Source organism: Callorhinus ursinus, unplaced genomic scaffold (genome assembly GCF_003265705.2).
Source record: "Callorhinus ursinus isolate GAN/ISIS: 27379988/994484 unplaced genomic scaffold, GSC_fseal_2.0 scaffold4, whole genome shotgun sequence".
Lineage (NCBI taxonomy): Eukaryota > Metazoa > Chordata > Mammalia > Carnivora > Otariidae > Callorhinus > Callorhinus ursinus.
The window spans coordinates 63656163-63672534 of NW_027397066.1; the positions used below are offsets into that span (position 1 = coordinate 63656163).

At 37.7% G+C, this 16372-nt stretch overlaps 1 long non-coding RNA gene across 2 annotated transcripts in view; it reads left to right on the plus strand.

Annotated features, from left to right (window-relative positions):
* Positions 1–16372, plus strand: part of LOC141372476 (uncharacterized) — a 178990-nt gene that overhangs the window by 124642 nt on the left and 37976 nt on the right. Inside the window, exon 2 of one of the 2 annotated variants that reach the window (XR_012377737.1) lies at positions 11094–11228. The exons of the other annotated variant lie outside the window; for it this stretch is intronic. This is a non-coding gene — a long non-coding RNA (uncharacterized lncRNA). The remainder of the gene's footprint in view (positions 1–11093; positions 11229–16372) is intronic. 2 annotated transcript variants of the gene reach the window in all.

A 16372-nucleotide genomic window follows, 5' to 3' on the forward strand; every position in this document is an offset into this window, starting at 1 on the left:
ATTTGCTCCAATATACCTTCTGCCCCTCTCTCTCTTTCTTCTTCTTCTGGGATCCCAATTATTCTAATGTTGTTTTGCCTTATCGAATCACTTATGTCTCGAATTCTGCCCTCGTGATCCTCTAGTTGTTTCTCCCTCTTTTTCTCAGCCTCTTTATTTTCCATCATTTGGTCTTCTATATCACTGATTCTCTCTTCTGCCTCATTTATCCTAGCAGTTAGTGCCCCCATTTTTGATTGCACCTCATCAATAGCCTTTTTGATTTCGACTTGGTTAGATTTTAGTTCTTTTATTTCTCCAGAAAGGGTTTCTCTAATAACTTCCACGCTTTTTTCAAGCCCAGCTAGTATCTTTAAAGTCATGATTCTGAACTCTAGGTCCGACATCGTACTAATGTCCGTATTGAGTAGGTCCCTGGCTGACGGTACTACCTCTTGTTCTTTTTGCTGAGGTGATTTTTTTCGTCTTGTCATTTTGTCCAGAGGAGAATAGATGAATGAGAGAACAAAATGCTAACAGGTTTACAACGTCCCCAGCAAATATACTGTATACAAATCAGAAAAGACCTGAAACCAGGGGAAAAGAAAGGGAAAGAAAGAAAAAAGAAAGAGGAAAAAAAAAAAAGAAAAGAAAAAAAATAAAAACAAAAACAGAACAATACAAAAAAAGCAGAATGTGATCAAATATGATCAGGCTAGTGCATAGATCAGTGCCACACACTAGATTTTGGGCGTATTTTGGTCTGTTAGAAAAAAGTGCCTCCTAAAATTTTAAAGGAAGAAAGACTTATATATGTACAAAATAAGGGTTGATACAATGAAGGGATAGAAGATGACTGTAAAGATGAAAATTATAAAAGATTTTATAAAAGGACTTGATAAGAAGTTGTTTGAAAAAAGAAAGAAGATTAAAAAAAAAAAAAAGAAAAAAGGGAGAGAATGTGATCAGGCAGGAGACCAGAACAGAACCATACACTAGTGATTTAGGGTATATTTTTATCTGTTAGAAGAAACTGTATCTCAAAATTTTAAAGAGAGAACAACTTATATATATATATATATATATATGCCAAAAATAAGGGTAACTACTATGAAGGGATAAAATATGACTCTAAAAATGAAAAATAAAAAATGTTTTTTTTAAAAAGAGATTGATAAGATGTTTGAAAAAGGGAAAAAGAAAAAGAAAAAAAACAGTTAAAAAAATTAACTTTGATGAACTAATGAATCATGGTAAAAAAAAAAGCCATGAATTTTATGTGCAGTATTCCCCTAGCGCTGGAGTTCTCCCGTTCTCCTTGATCGGTAAACTTGGTCTTGGCTTGCTGCCTGTTCGTGCTGATCTTCTGGGGAAGGGGCCTGTTGCCGTGGTTCCCAAATGTCTTTGCCGGAGGCGGAATTGCCCCGCCTTTGTCGGTCCGGGCTAAGGAAGCTGCTCGGGTTTGCTCTCAGGAGCTTTTGTTCCCTGCAAGCTCTCCGTACAGCCTTGGAGGACCAGGGCAAAAATGGTGGCCTCCCAATCTCCGCCCGGAGGAGCTGAGAACTCAGGGCCCCGCTCCTCAGTGCGCCCCCAGAGAAAAGCAGTCACTCCCGTGTCCCCCGTCTCCGGCCGCACTCCGTGCTCACCCGGCCTGTGACCGAGCGTTTCTATCTCTGGCACCCGACCCCGTGTGTAGTCTCCAAACCCAGCAGATCCCTGCGGTGCGCTCCCGCGCCGCTCCTCCCCGGGAAGGAAGGGGAGTCTCCCCGGCTCTGCCGCTTGTTGGGTCCCTGCTGCAGGAGCAGTGGCCCGACTGGGCTGCGGATCACAGTTTATGGCCACCCCGAGCTGAGAGCCTGCGCCTCGGCTCCGTCTCTGCAGCCGGCTTCCCCGCTCCGATACCCGGGAGCTCTGCCGCACTCAGGCACCCCCAGTCTTTCTGTGACCCCGAGGGTCCTGAGACCACACTGTCCCGCGAGGGTTCCACCCCCCGCTTAGCCACTGGAGCGACTTCCCTCAGCGGAGCCGACTTCTAAAAGGTCCGATTTTGTGCTCCGCGGCTCTATCACTTGCCAGAAGCTGCCGACGGAGGCCCTTCCCCCGCCGTCTATCCTCCCGAATATCGCCTCGGATTCACTTCTCCGCACGTCCTACCTTCCAGTAAGTGGTCGCTTCTCTGTTCAGAGAGTTGTTGCTACTCAACTCTTTGAGTTCGTAGGTGTTCAGAATGGTTTGATCCCTATTCAGCTGAATTCCTGAGACCAGATGAAATCCAGGTCTCCTACTCCTCCGCCATCTTGCTCCGCCCCCCTCTATGATTTCTTTTTGTTCAATGTAGTATTTTCTAGTTCATTTAGTATAAATATTTTCAAACTCATCTGTGATTGTGTAAGGAAAGATATCACATAAAAGGAATTCCAGGTAAAATTGAACTGGCAGGGCTGAAAGAATCCTGAAATAGCTCTTTCCATCCTTCTATCCACTCTTATTATCAGTCTCCCCTGATTTTTTATTCTGTGAGAAGTACTCTTAGTACTCCTATGCAACAAGATGGTTACTCAAAGAAAACATGACTTATTCCTGTTCAATTTGGTTTGCAATGGTAAAAATCTGTAAAACAATCAAAATGGTGGTAGGCCAAAATAAGAAGGGATAAGCAGTTGCTGACTAATGTTAATCTGACAGATTTTAAGTATATTTTCTATAAAAACCTTCAAATGCTTTGCAACAGTCTCATTTTAGTTGTGGCATTGCATTGTCTGAGATTATATAAATATATGTATATATAATATATTTATCTTTATTGCATATTTAGTGTATTATTTGTATTGTATATATGTAAATGTGTTTATATGTATATACATATATGTTATTTGCCATTACTTGTGGCATTAACTATCTCATAATGAAAGTGTTAAGTGCAACTTCCAAGTAACATGATTTCAAGAAGAAATTGCCTGCCTGTGCTTCATCTCTTTTTCCATTCTTACAAGATGGAACTTGGACTAGATCCAACCTTATCTAATGCAGACATCCAAGGTAAGGGAAGAGTAACAAGAGATGTCTAGGGAAAGAGTTTCCTTCCTCAAAGGTTTTTTTTCATATGGACCTCCAAACATAAATATTTTTTGAAAGCATGCAAAATAATCCCTAATTTGGGAAGAAACAACAAAAGAAGTAAATTTACAGGTTAGTTTTTACTGCTGACACAGATATTTGAAAAAATATTGCCAAGTCACTCATTTTTTTCTCAAACTTTATTGTCAGATGCAAATCTGATAATTTCTTCTTGACTGTTATTATCACAGTGATGGTTCTAAAGATAACAGTGGGGGTGTTAGGTGAGGTAGGACTTAATCTAGGGAGGGAAAATGAGAGGAAAATTGAAAGTAGCTAACTGTTCTATCTCTACCAGTGAACTTGGGAAAGTTTCTTGTAGCAGACAGATTTTGGTCTATCTTTTTGGCTTGGATAATGCATCCCTTTTATACTCCTTGGTTGGTATAAAAGTTACTGGGGATAAGTTGGAAGACCAAGTGGCCTTGTAGGAGTAAGAGTATAATAACCTAGACCTTTTCACTTTAAGGATCAAAATGATTAGAATGTCTCTGATGAACCTAGATGGCCCAGACTATGAAAGAAATCTCCATGTCTTCTCCAAGCTCTTTTATCTCCACATTATGCTTTTGTTTTCAAGATATGATTGTTTTATTAATTTTTAAAAACTCATGTTGACATATTTGGTCATAATTTTCTTCTGCTCCACGGAATCTTTTTCTTAGATTTCTTCATCTGCCATTTATTTTTCCTGTTCTTGAGCCTCTTTTGTCTTTTAATCAGTAAAATACTTGGACTGAAATATTTACATATTTCAATACAATTAGAATTAAGAATATCCTCTATTTAGCAGAATTTCTCTGGTCTTATCAATAGCCTCAGTACCTACAGATAGTGTTTCTCAACTAAAAAAGTAGTCTACACAGGAGAGTCAATGTTAATCTTATTAATCAAGAATGTAATTTCAAAGAAACTTACAGGCAACTTTATTTAAAAATTAAAAATAAAATAATATTGGGCGCCTGGGTGGCTCAGATGGTTAAGCGTCTGCCTTCGGCTCAGGTCATGATCCCGGGGTCCTGGGATCGAGTCCCGCATCGGGCTCCCTGCTCTGTGGTGAGCCTGCTTCTCCCTCTGCTTCTCTCTCTCTCTCTCTCTCTCTCTGACTCTCATGAATAAATAAATAAAACATTAAAAAAAAAATAAAATAAAATAATATTACAAAGTATATTCTTCAGAAAAATTATTCAAATAACACAGATACAGCTAAGAATATGTATATGAACCAAGAATAATAATTATCTTTGTTTTTTGTTTTTTTAATGTTTTTTTGATCATTTTCACCCATTTCTCCCACCTCTGCCTCTGGCAACAACCAATATGTTCTCTGTTTCTATGAGTTCAGATTTTTTAGATTCCACATATAAATGAAATCATACAGTATTTGTATTTCTTTGTCTGCTTCATTTCACTTAGCATAATGCCCTTAACGCCCATCTATGTTGTTGCAAATGTCAGGATATACTATTTATTTTTCAATGTTTCTTATATATAAAGGCATTTTTATGTTTGTTTAACATATGCAGATATCTTTATATTTTTAGCAAGATTTTTTTTTGAAACGAGCTTTTGAATAGAAATATTTCATTTGGATAGCCAATTAATAAAACCAAATTGTATGTCAGCATGTGTATTTTGAAGAAATTATATAATTTTAGAGTGGCTGTGTCAGCTTGCATTCCCACCAACAGTGTAGAAAGGTTCCCCTTTCTCCACATCCTCGCCAACACCTGTTGTTTCCTGACTTGTTAATTTTAGCCATTCTGACTGGTGTGAGGTGGTATCTCATTGATGTTTTGATTTGTATTTCCCTGATGCCAAGTGAGGTTCCTCAAAAAGTTGAAAATAGAGCTGCCCTCCGACCCAACAATTGCACTACTGGGTATTTACCCCAAAGATACAAATGTAGTGATCCAAAGGGGCACATGCACCCCAATGTTTATAGCAGCAATGTCCACAATAGCCAAACTATGGAAGGAGCTTAGATGTTCATCAACAGATGAATGGATAAAGAAGATGTGCACGCGTGCACACACACACACACAATGGAATATTACACAGCCATCAAAAAATGAAATCTTGCCATTTGCAATGATGTGGATGGAATTAGAGGGTATTATGCTAAGCGAAGTAAGTCAATCAGAAAGACGAACATCATATGATCTCACTGATATGAGGAATTTGAGAAACAAGACAGAGGATCATAGGGGAAGGGAGGGAAAAATGAAACAAGACGAAACCAGAGAGGGAGACAAAACATAAGAGACTCTTAATCTCAGGAAACAAACTGAAGTTTGCTGGAGTGGAGGGGGGTGGGAGGGATGGGGTGGCTGGGTGATAGACATTAGGGAGGGTATGTGCTATGGTGAGTGCTGTGAATTGGGTAAGACTGATGACTCACAGACCTGTACCCCTGAAACAAGTAATACATTATATGTTAAAAATAAAAATAAAAATAAAAAAATAAAAACTAGGTGTTGGGAAAAAAAAGAAATTATAAAATTTTAACTACTTTTAGTGCCCTATTTCATTCTCAAAAATATCCTGGTTTGGGATTCTTATATGGTCCTACGCCCTAGGAGGTTTGTGATGAGGGACTTGAACTCAGCACAACACTGAAACCTAGGGAGTGACCAAGGAAAGCTGGCTTCAGCAAACCAAATGCTTTAGGAACCCATTCTGAGCCTTTCACTGTAATACAACCTGCTTGGGTGCAAATTGAAAGCACTGTCAATAAAAAGGTGAACACTTACAGCCCAGGCCTCAGGTGGCAAGAAACAGACATAGTGTAGAAGCAGGAATAAAGAGCCTACTTTTCTTTCTCCCTCTGCTAGCTCACATCTCCCATTTGCTGCACTAAGAAACGGCCACCACACCAGCAGTGGTACCTCATCTCTGTCATAGCAGGAGTGGCCTCTCCTTGTGGGCTGAATTCTTTCTTTCTCAGGACATTCTTTGGTTCTTTATGTAGAGACTACTACTGGGACTGACCCATGTCTTCTCTGGATAACATTGGACACGTGACCAGATAGGTCCACGCTACCAGCTGTGGTTTATCTTCAAATAGAAGCCCCCTCCCCCAACATGAATGAAGTGAAGTGGTGAAATGAAGTGGTGCTTAATAACTGGGAAAAATGCTTTACATGAATCTTAAAGATTCAATAAGAAATCTTGGGAAAAAAAGCCATTGTTATCAAACTGCTTTTTTTTTCATTTTTTAAGATTTTATTTATTTGCCAGAGAGAGAGAGAGAGTGAGAGTATAAGCAGGGGGAATGGCAGGCAGAGGGAGAAGAAGGCTCCCTGCTGAGCAAGGAGGCTGATGCATGCGGGACTTGATTCCAGGACCCCAGGATCATGACCTGAGCTGAAGGCAGTCGCTTAACTGACTAAGCCACCCAGGCATTCCATCAAACTGCTCTTTAAAAAATTCTGTTTATATTCCATATATTTCCCAAAGTAAAACATTACCACTGCTATACTCACATGGTCATTAGTTCATTTTGAGTGTTCTGAGATCTAGATTTAGTAGAGTTTGTACCTAAAATAATTTGAAAATTGCTCACATGCCCCAGAAAGGCCAGCATGGATCAAGTGAACAGAGCTTTCTTCCTAAGGTGTGCACCTGAGTATGATGCCAACATATGTTTGTTTCATGTGAGTGATGTTGTGGTCCCCAAAGGCTTTATTTCACATCCTGCTCTCATTGATAGGAAGCATTTACTTATTCGCTATAAGGACCCTTAAAGGGATAGAATATGTGGGGAAGAAAAAAAATCTCACCTTAATAAGAAACCTCAAACTAGGCTCTGTTGCTCATTTTGTAGGTACTATTAAAATAATCTGAAATAGTTTAACTCTATAATCCTTGAAAAGCTATTTTTCATCATTTTCCCCCTACTAATTTACAAATATTTCTTCTTTATACCCACTCTGAAATCAATTCGCAGATACTACTTATATGTTTACTTCTTCAGAGTTAACTCACTTGTAAAAACGGATGTTTCTATGGGGATTATGCTTTCATGCTTTCTTTATGCAGCTCTGGCAAGCCCCTTTCCAACTAGTTATGTGACACTTCACTCTTAACAGAGATGATGTTATAGAATATTCACAAACCTAAGTTTAAGCAATTAAGGGAACACTGATTTCTATAAGTAACCATTGAAAACCTGATGTTGGAGCACCTGGGTGGCTCAGCCAGTTAAGTGACTGCCTTTGGCTCAGGTCATGATCTTGGGGTCCTGGGATTGAGCCCCAGGTCAGGTTCCCCGCCCGGCGGGGAGCCTGCTTCTCCCTCTTCCCTCCCCAACTCTGCTCCTGCTCACTCTCTCTCTCTCTCTCTCAAATAAATAAATAAAATATTTTAAAAAAAGAAGAAAACCTGGATGTTTACACCAAGTGTCAGAATTTTGTCTAAGCAAGGTGGAAATGACTTAACTTTGAGCCTTTCTATCTTCATTTCCTTATTTGCCTTTAAAAGAGAAAGAGAACTGTACTAGTTTGCTAGGGCTGCCATAACAAAGTACCACAGACTGGGTAGCTTAAACAACACAGATTTATTTTCTCACAATTCTGGAGGCCAGAGAAGATCGAGGTATTGGCAGCACTAGTTTGTTCTAAGGTCTCTCCTTGGCTTGTGGATGGGTATCTTCACATTGTCTTCCCTCTGTGTTTGCCCATGTTCTCATCTTCTTATAAGGGTTAGGGCTCAGTCATATTGATTAGAGCCAACTCTCATTTTAACTTAATTACCTCCTTAAAGATCCTGCGTCTAAATAGAGTCACATTCGAAGGTACTATAGATTAGAACGTCAAAATATGAATTCTGGGGGGACATAATTCAGTCCATAATAGGAACCATGCCTATTTACTTTTATTTCAATAACAGTACTTTAAAAAATGACATTGTTTCTCCTTCTTGCACTGTAAAAGTAATGGAACATGTTTAAGACCACGGGACATCTACATAGGTAAGTATAAATCTTATTGGCATTTTAATTTTCTCACTGGAAATCTTGTTTCCATGTGCAAGTACTGAAGGTTCTGGGAGATTTTTTTCATTATTGCTCTCCTTATGAAAGCAGCTGTTCAATGAACACAGCATATTTTGTTACCTCATCAAGAAGCAGAGGAAGATTATGTTGTGATCAGGTTTTGTATGGCTATAGTCAATGCTTTTCTGATTGTCTGAGCCCCAGTGATTGATTTAATAGGTCTACTCCAGGGCAGTTACTCATCCCTGATATTTGTCCAACTCAAAGCTCCATGTTATTTATGTAAACGATGCTTTATATGCCTTCCATGAAGATAAATCCAAGTTGACAGAACTGTTTAAGAGATGAGTGTGCCAACCAATTGGGATTATGATCCACAGAATATATCTATATCAACTTTCATGTTACTTCACTGGCAAATTGGGAGCTTTGGAGGATAAGAGGATAAGATATGATTGGAAGAATCTATTTTCTACTCTGAAGGTAGTATTTTGACATTTCGGAGGACTGCGCATCTAGGAAGACTTCCGAACACAAACAAAGAAAAACAGGCTTGGGAACAGATTATTTGTCTTTGAAAAATGAAAACACCTCTAAACCATGGGGAAAATAAACCAGAGTCATTTAGACATACCCAGCATTTGGAAAATGTTCTTGTGTGTAATGAGTTATGCATTTTTAGCTTTGGCCAGGGATTTTTTTCTTTTACATGGTAGAATATGAGCCTTATGTGTTCTTTATACATGTGGTTATTAGGAGATCAAAAGGTTGTATGTGATTTCTGCTTTGAGCATGACGGAGTGAGGTCTATGAATTGTCCCCTTCTTTTATAAGAAATAATCCAAAAGCCAAAAAAGAATAAGGAGATCAAACTTGATCTCTGATAGAACTGGGAGATACATGAAATCTCAAAACAATAACAATAAAGTAGGAAAAAATTAACAGCTAAAAACAATAAAAGGCCAACTGGGACAGATAAACACGTGAAAAGAAGACTTGCATAGTGACAGAGCTCAACAAAAGCTCAACACAAATCTCTCAAGTATGTTACACTGAAATATAAAATAATAGACATTTTATTTGCAACAATGGGAATAGAGAATATCTTTGGATGCCTGAAAGTCAGGGTTGATGGAGGAATCATGTGAACAATCCATGATTGCAGAAAGTAACTCTGGTTGTAGGAAAGAGGAGGATACTTTATATTACTAACAGTGCTGCAGTCTGTTAGCAGGGAAGATGTAAAACCTAAAATAGCTTACACCGGCAACTCTGTCATAAGCAGAACTGCTGGGAGCCTACAACACAGCTTTAACCATTCTTCCACCAAAACCTTCCTCAAAGGGCTAATGGGAAGGGTACTCATTTGAAAGGTGAATGATAATGCTAACAGGAACCAGCACAGACTCCAAATGATAATGCTAACAGGAACCAGCGCAGACTCCAAATAAAGCTGTTACAAAGGGAAAAAAGAGGTAAAGAAACAGGAAAAACAAATAACAGGTGAAGAACATTCACCAAGAAAAATATACCATGGAGGAGGTAAAAATGATAACCACATAGGTCATCAAGAATTAGTAAAAAAAACAAAGCAAAACAAAAAAACTCTTAATGAGACAATCATAACTGAAAAAATAAAAGGACATAGTAGAGATATAAGAGCTCAGGAAAAATGCCCCTCCAGATATACTTCCCACGCTTGTCCACCCCTCTGTGCCCCAGGAAGCTGAGCTCTGAACTACCTCAAAAGGTTTCCTTTTCTAGCTTTTAGTTGGGCGTGGCCAACAGGGGGTACTGCACTAATCTTTAACGGTTCCCCACATTCTGCCTTCACCTTTGTAAAAGTCTCTTTAGTAATTTTCTTCAATTTGACTGTGCCATCTCTTTTCTGCAAAAATCCTAACTGATAAGATGATGAAAAATGGCAAAGCTAAGCCATGAAATAGAAGGGGAAAAAATTAAATACTATAGAAATGAGCCAGATTGGAGGCAGCACAAAGGAAAATTGTGCCTTCTGAACAGAGGCACAATTAAGGATGAGAATTAGAAAATATGTAAAATGTAATTAAAATAGTTTGAAAAGGCAAGGGAGAAAATAATGGATATGGAAGATAGGCAAATCAGTATCATGGACAAAGAGAACCAAAATAATATAACCAAACAAATACTTAAAGATATAATTCAGTATAGCTTACCAAAAATAAAAGACTTGAATCTACAGATGGGATGCATATGGCATATCTAAGAAAAAAAATAACACAGAATGATCAAAACAAAAATTCATCCTAGTAAAATTTCATAGTTTCAATATATATTTATATATATTCTACATCCAGATAGAAAGACTAAGACACTTAAGGAGGAAAAAAAATGCAGGATAGCCTCAGACTTCTATCAATACTCAAAGTTAACTGTGGAACAATCAATGCCAACTAAGTCCTTGAAAAAAGACTGATTCAAGAATCTTTATACCCAAACTGCAACTCAACATAAAGGCAACATTTTTGAACATAGAGAAACTCAGAATATAGTTTTTAGAGTTCTTTTTAACTTCAGCCTTCCTTTGATGAATGGAGAAACTGGCAAAAAGATTGATGTGTGAATTGAATCCCTGGAACTAAGATCAAAACTAGTATGAGAATTATTGTAAAAATTAGAATGTAAATCTTAAAAGCCTAGAGAAATAGAAATTATATATCCAACCCAAAAGCTGAGATGAGCAGCAAGAGGTGGAATAAATGTGCTGACCTCTTTTTTTCACAAATGGATGGATATTATTTAAAGCAGGTAAGTAAATTAATAGAGATATACAGATATCTGGAGATGTAAAGGTGGATTGATTTTGGTACTATCGGGAAACAGATGGCACACTCAAAAAGGGTGATTTAAGAGGGTTTAATGAAGGTCTGTTTATAAAGGCCTGGGAAGAAAAAAAAGAGATCAGTAAGGGATGAGGTAGCAAACATCAGGAAGACATTAATTACCATCTCTGTGTCTGAAGGGGAAAGTGGAGAGAACTATGACCAGAATATGAAGAAAGAAGCACTCATGGCAGAGTGTCTGCTGGACAAGAGTTGGAGCCATAGATAGAGGAAATCAAATTTAAAAATTGTGGCTGAAGAAGGGGTGCTGAGGAGTAGGTATCTTGTTCAATTTTTCTCTTTCTACTTGGTTTCATTGACTCATCCTAACTAGAAACCAGAAGGGGGGAGGGAATCTCGTTAAGGGAATTCATAGAGGTCAGCCTTCCATAGAATAGAGCAGGGTATCACAGCCACACAAAAACACACTTATTCTATGTTCTCCTTTCCCTCTGCTGACCCTCGCTGATGAGTGCTTTACCTAGTAAGATAAACAAACCTTAATGCTTGTAGGATCTGAGTTATTAGGTTATGGCAGGTTTTGGCCACTACTTTTAAACAAGAGAGTACTATGATATGTCTTGGTGAAACTCCTGGATTCCAGACATAGTCTTCTTTGTGCAAGTGTATAACAACAACACAAATTTCCTTCCAGGAAATGGCATCAATTATCCTGGTCAAAATGGTTTGCCGGTTCAGAAGCATGAGGAACCAAAAATGGCCAGGGACAGTCATAGCTTCCAGTGTAATAGACCTGATAAAAGTATTCCTCTCTAGAATACCAGGACGACTAAACCCACTGAACCAAGATTATCGAGTTGGGAAGCAAAAATTAAGTAGGTTATTAGGTATAGTATAAGGACCACTACCACCTCCACCCTTGGCTCTCAAACCAATATATTCTGACTATTGGAGGCCTAACACTATACACTGGCACCTGGTTTAAGGTATACGCTGCTCCTTATAGAAAGTTTCCCAAACTCTCAAGGTTGAATGCCACTGAACTTTCAGTTCCACTGTTTTATACCAGCCATTTCTAGAAGATGGGACATAGGGTAAAACCAGTGATTCCATGAGCATGAGCCCATTGCTACATTTCCTTAGCTATAAAATAGGTTTCTTGCCCAAGGTTCCTTGCTTGTGCAGCATTACAGGGCAATGAAAAAGGTGTTCTTAAAGTTCACAAATAATGGTATTGGAGGAGTGTTGTAGACTGAGAGGGAAATCCATATCCAGAGTAAGTTTATTTTTCTGTAAAGGCAAACTGTTATATCCTCCATGAGAGGAGGGATCCAGTGTGGACTTGCAACCATGTTGGCACTCAGCAGTGGTGGTAGTCAGACCAGCCTTGCTGAGAGAAAAAATTATGTTGAGCCCATACATACATAGCTTCCATCCTTGACAATATGGACACGCTGTACAAGAAACTACTGAGCAAGTATTGGGGTTACTAGAGAAATAGACTTTACAACACATAGTTTAGATATGTTTCCTGTAAGCAATATATGGCCAAAAATTTTTATGTGTATGAATTCAGTCTGATCATCCAATTCTATTTGTTATGCTATTTTATATATTTGTATTTTTTTCTAGAGGAAATTCAAGTTCTGTTTGTTACTCTTGTTGTTTATATTAAATTTTTGTTTATTCTTGTCTTCCTAATGATCTGATAGTAATGAAGCTGCCTCCACACAGATCCATAGTCCACAAGACTGCAACCTGGCCTACTCCTTTCTGCTGCCAGGGCATTCGTACATGTCAACTGGCTAGGCTTAGTTCTAGGCATTAGACTATATCCTTCCCCACAACTCAACTCCCTATAAATCTGTTATCTGAACCACCAAGTTGGCAACACTTTTTTTTTGACCTTTTAGTTTTTTTTTTTTTAGTGATTTTATTTATTTATTTAGTTGAGAGAATGAGCACACAAGCAGGGAGGAGAGATAGAGGGAGAGGGAGAGAGAAATCCAAGCAGACTCCATGCTGAGTGCAAGCCCGATTCAGGGCTCGATCTCATGACCCTGAGAGCATGACTTGAGCTGAAATCAAGAGTCTGATGCTAAACTGACTGAGCCACCCCTGTGTCCCCTTTTCAGCCTTTTATTAAGAGATACTAACTCCAGTTTACTGATTTCCCTGGGACCTTTTAATTTCCTATCATCCCACCGGATGCTTGTCTATTACTACCTGCTTCCATACCTGTGGCTCATGACACTCATGTCCTTTGAGTTTCTGGTCCACAAAGATGTTCATCTTACTCTTGAGCCTGGCTAAGTTGTTTTGGTTATTGTTCCTTATATTTTATACATCTTTGCTATATATATTGAAAAAGAGTATGCCAATGAATAAACCTACTTTTAATTCTGAATGGCTCTACCCACTATCTACTACTTAGTGGTTAAGGAATAAAGAGAAATATCTGAATATTTAAATATTTGTACTTATTGAACTTAAGAGCTACTTTACTCTGTTTATATTCATGGGGTATTGAATGTCTTCAATCCCTTGTGTTTAATTACTAATAAATTATTGTTAACAATAATAATATTCTATTCACCTATTTTGGCAAATTTTATACTGTAGCATAGGTAAGACTTCTTGGTACTTGTTATATGGGGAGGGATGAATTAGAGTAATGAACTTAAATAGGGATATAAGTAATACTCTGGATTTTTCTTTAAAAACCGATCTATAGTAACAGAGCACAGCAGAGATGTGACTTAAATGGGAGCAGACATGGCAAGGACTTTAGCACTTTAGTTGAATAAAAGTTCTGTATAATAATTCTTAATATAAGTTTGCTCAAAAAATTTCATTCATTCTAGGAATAATAATAGAAATACAGTGATGAGAAAAAGGTTGTTGGATATTGCCTCTCTGCTCTCTACGGGTCATGCTAAACACAGACTATTACTTTCAGTCCCAGATGCCACACTTTAAAAGGAACAAATCTGGAGCTTATTTGGAGAAGAGAAATAAAAATGTTAAAAGTTGTGAAAACTATTATAGATAAGGAACATTTTAAGCAACCAACCATTGAAGGACTCCATAAGCGTCTTCAAAAATTTCAAGGATATTAATATGAAAGGAAGATTAATCATAGTCCATGTGGTTCAAGAACTAGAATGGATAGCTATATATGTTTTCTAATTCTATAAAATTAGAAAATATTGAGAATTTCCTAAATATTAGAATTTTGCAAATAAATTCAGCTATCTTTATTGCAATGAGTTTCCAATCATTGGAGTTATTCACATAAATGCCAATGGATATTAAAGATTAATACCTTCATTGTATCAATATCTTTTCCTTTGAGGTTCTACCATTTATCAAGTTATACCTCACTAAACTCATACATTTTTGTAAACCCTTGTCAACTTCACTCCTGCATTATGTGCCAAATTCTCTTTCATGTGCTCTGCCTTTACAAATGTTATTCTACCCCATTTTTTATCTCCATCACTATTTTTGCTTAGCTAACCTCTTTTTGTCTTTAAGTCTCAGTTTCAATATCACTTCTTCCTGGAAGACTTCTTGGGGTTTTCTGATTTTAAGTCTAACTCCCAGTAAGTCATGAACTTCTTTAAGTAAAACACTGTGTACCGTCTGAGTATAACTGCCACTCTCTATGGTTCTTGACACAGTGGATAAATGGGTGGATGGATTAATTACCTGATTAAGATTTGTAGTACCATTCCAGCCTAAACAGAAACAAGACTTATGTGTCAGCATTTCTGCAAAAGAAGGCATATAGAAAGTGGTCAATGGCAAGACATATTAATTTTGGATAAGGAATTAAAATAGAAAAATAACAAAAGGCCAACAGGAAAAATTTAAATTGGAAAGCTATAGAAGCATTATTTGAAAGGGAGAGAGAAAATATGTGCTTGTGAAGAAATCATTTCACCTTTGTATATTGTTTTCTATGGTTGATTCAACTCAAATGTTCTTTGATTAGGATGATTTTTCATGAAGATTCAATTTTACTTATGTAAGAAGCTAAAACAATCTAGAGAAAAAATTATATTTTATCGATATGTTTCTAAAATATTCCATTCACTGGCAATTACCTTCTTTTACAATGTGAAGGGCATCTGCATTCTATATTGGGAATACATGGGCCAGGTTGTTATATGACCAAATAAATCACTACTGTGTTCTAGTTTGATAACTTTGCCCCTCTGTAATCCTATGGATATAAAAGTATATATGGGAGACACCATGATAATTGTTTTATGATGGGAAACTAGTATATTCTCAAGTCCTATAGCCTTTGAAAAGATAAAAAGGAGGGGGAAAAAGCCCTTACGAATTCATACTTGCAAAACAATTGTAGTCATTTTCCCGGGTGAAGACTAAATTATTTTACATTATAGTGTGCACGTCTATGATAAGTAGATTACTATAGATCATTCCAAGAGGAGGTGGAGGGAAGATTGCACTAACATTAGCTTCTCTGGTATTTGCAGGCTGTAAATTTCTTTAAATGATAGATGTAAAGATGGAAGACAGATGGATAGAGGAAAAGACAGAATCAGATACTGGATGAGTTAGTGCTGCAGCTTGTGCTTCAGCACTGTCTTATTACCACAAGGCTAGCAAGCGTCAAAGGCCCCCCCACATCCCCCACTCCCTCCCCCTGAAATGTACCGATTTATATGAAAATTAAGATTACAAATTAAAGCCTGGCTATCCTGGAGTTTTCCAGTTCATCAGCCATCCAATAAAAATGATGTCAAGCCTGTATGCATAATTCCCAGAAGATTACTTTGTCCTTACAGCTAAGCCCTGTCCCTGATATGAAAGATCTCTATCCACTTTTATTGAAATAAAGAACTAACATCATAATCCCAATATTGAGGTATAATCTTCATTATCTCCTGACCCTCTTGAGGTTCCCCCAATCTATATTACTTCAGATTTGTTTATTTATAATCCTTATGTATTTACCTTTGTTGAGATAGGATTAAAAACTGGGGGGAGGGAAGCTCCAAAAAATCCTTATGATCTCATGATTGAGTTTCAATTCACCAACAATCAACTAATGTGTTAGACTGAGGGTTTTTTTTTTTTTCTACTGGTTCTTATAGTTGTATAGTCTAAGCTTGAAAAGGCATTAATTGGTCCCCTGAGTGTCCTCATTTCACTAAATGAATTATTTCCAATCCAACCTGGTTTGTGAAATGATGGCAGCATCCTCTTTTCTTATTTATTAAAATAGGTGGGGGAGGAGTTAATGAAAAGATAAACACTGATAGAATCATCCAAAGTAACTTTTATCTCTTTTCTTAGGAAGTTTGGATTCATACCTATAGTTAATTACTGGTAAACCACAATCCCCCAACCTCCCCGCCCCCCTCAAGAGCCTTAGTGGCCTCTGGCTATGCCTCAGGCTGTTAACTACCAAACTAGTCATTAA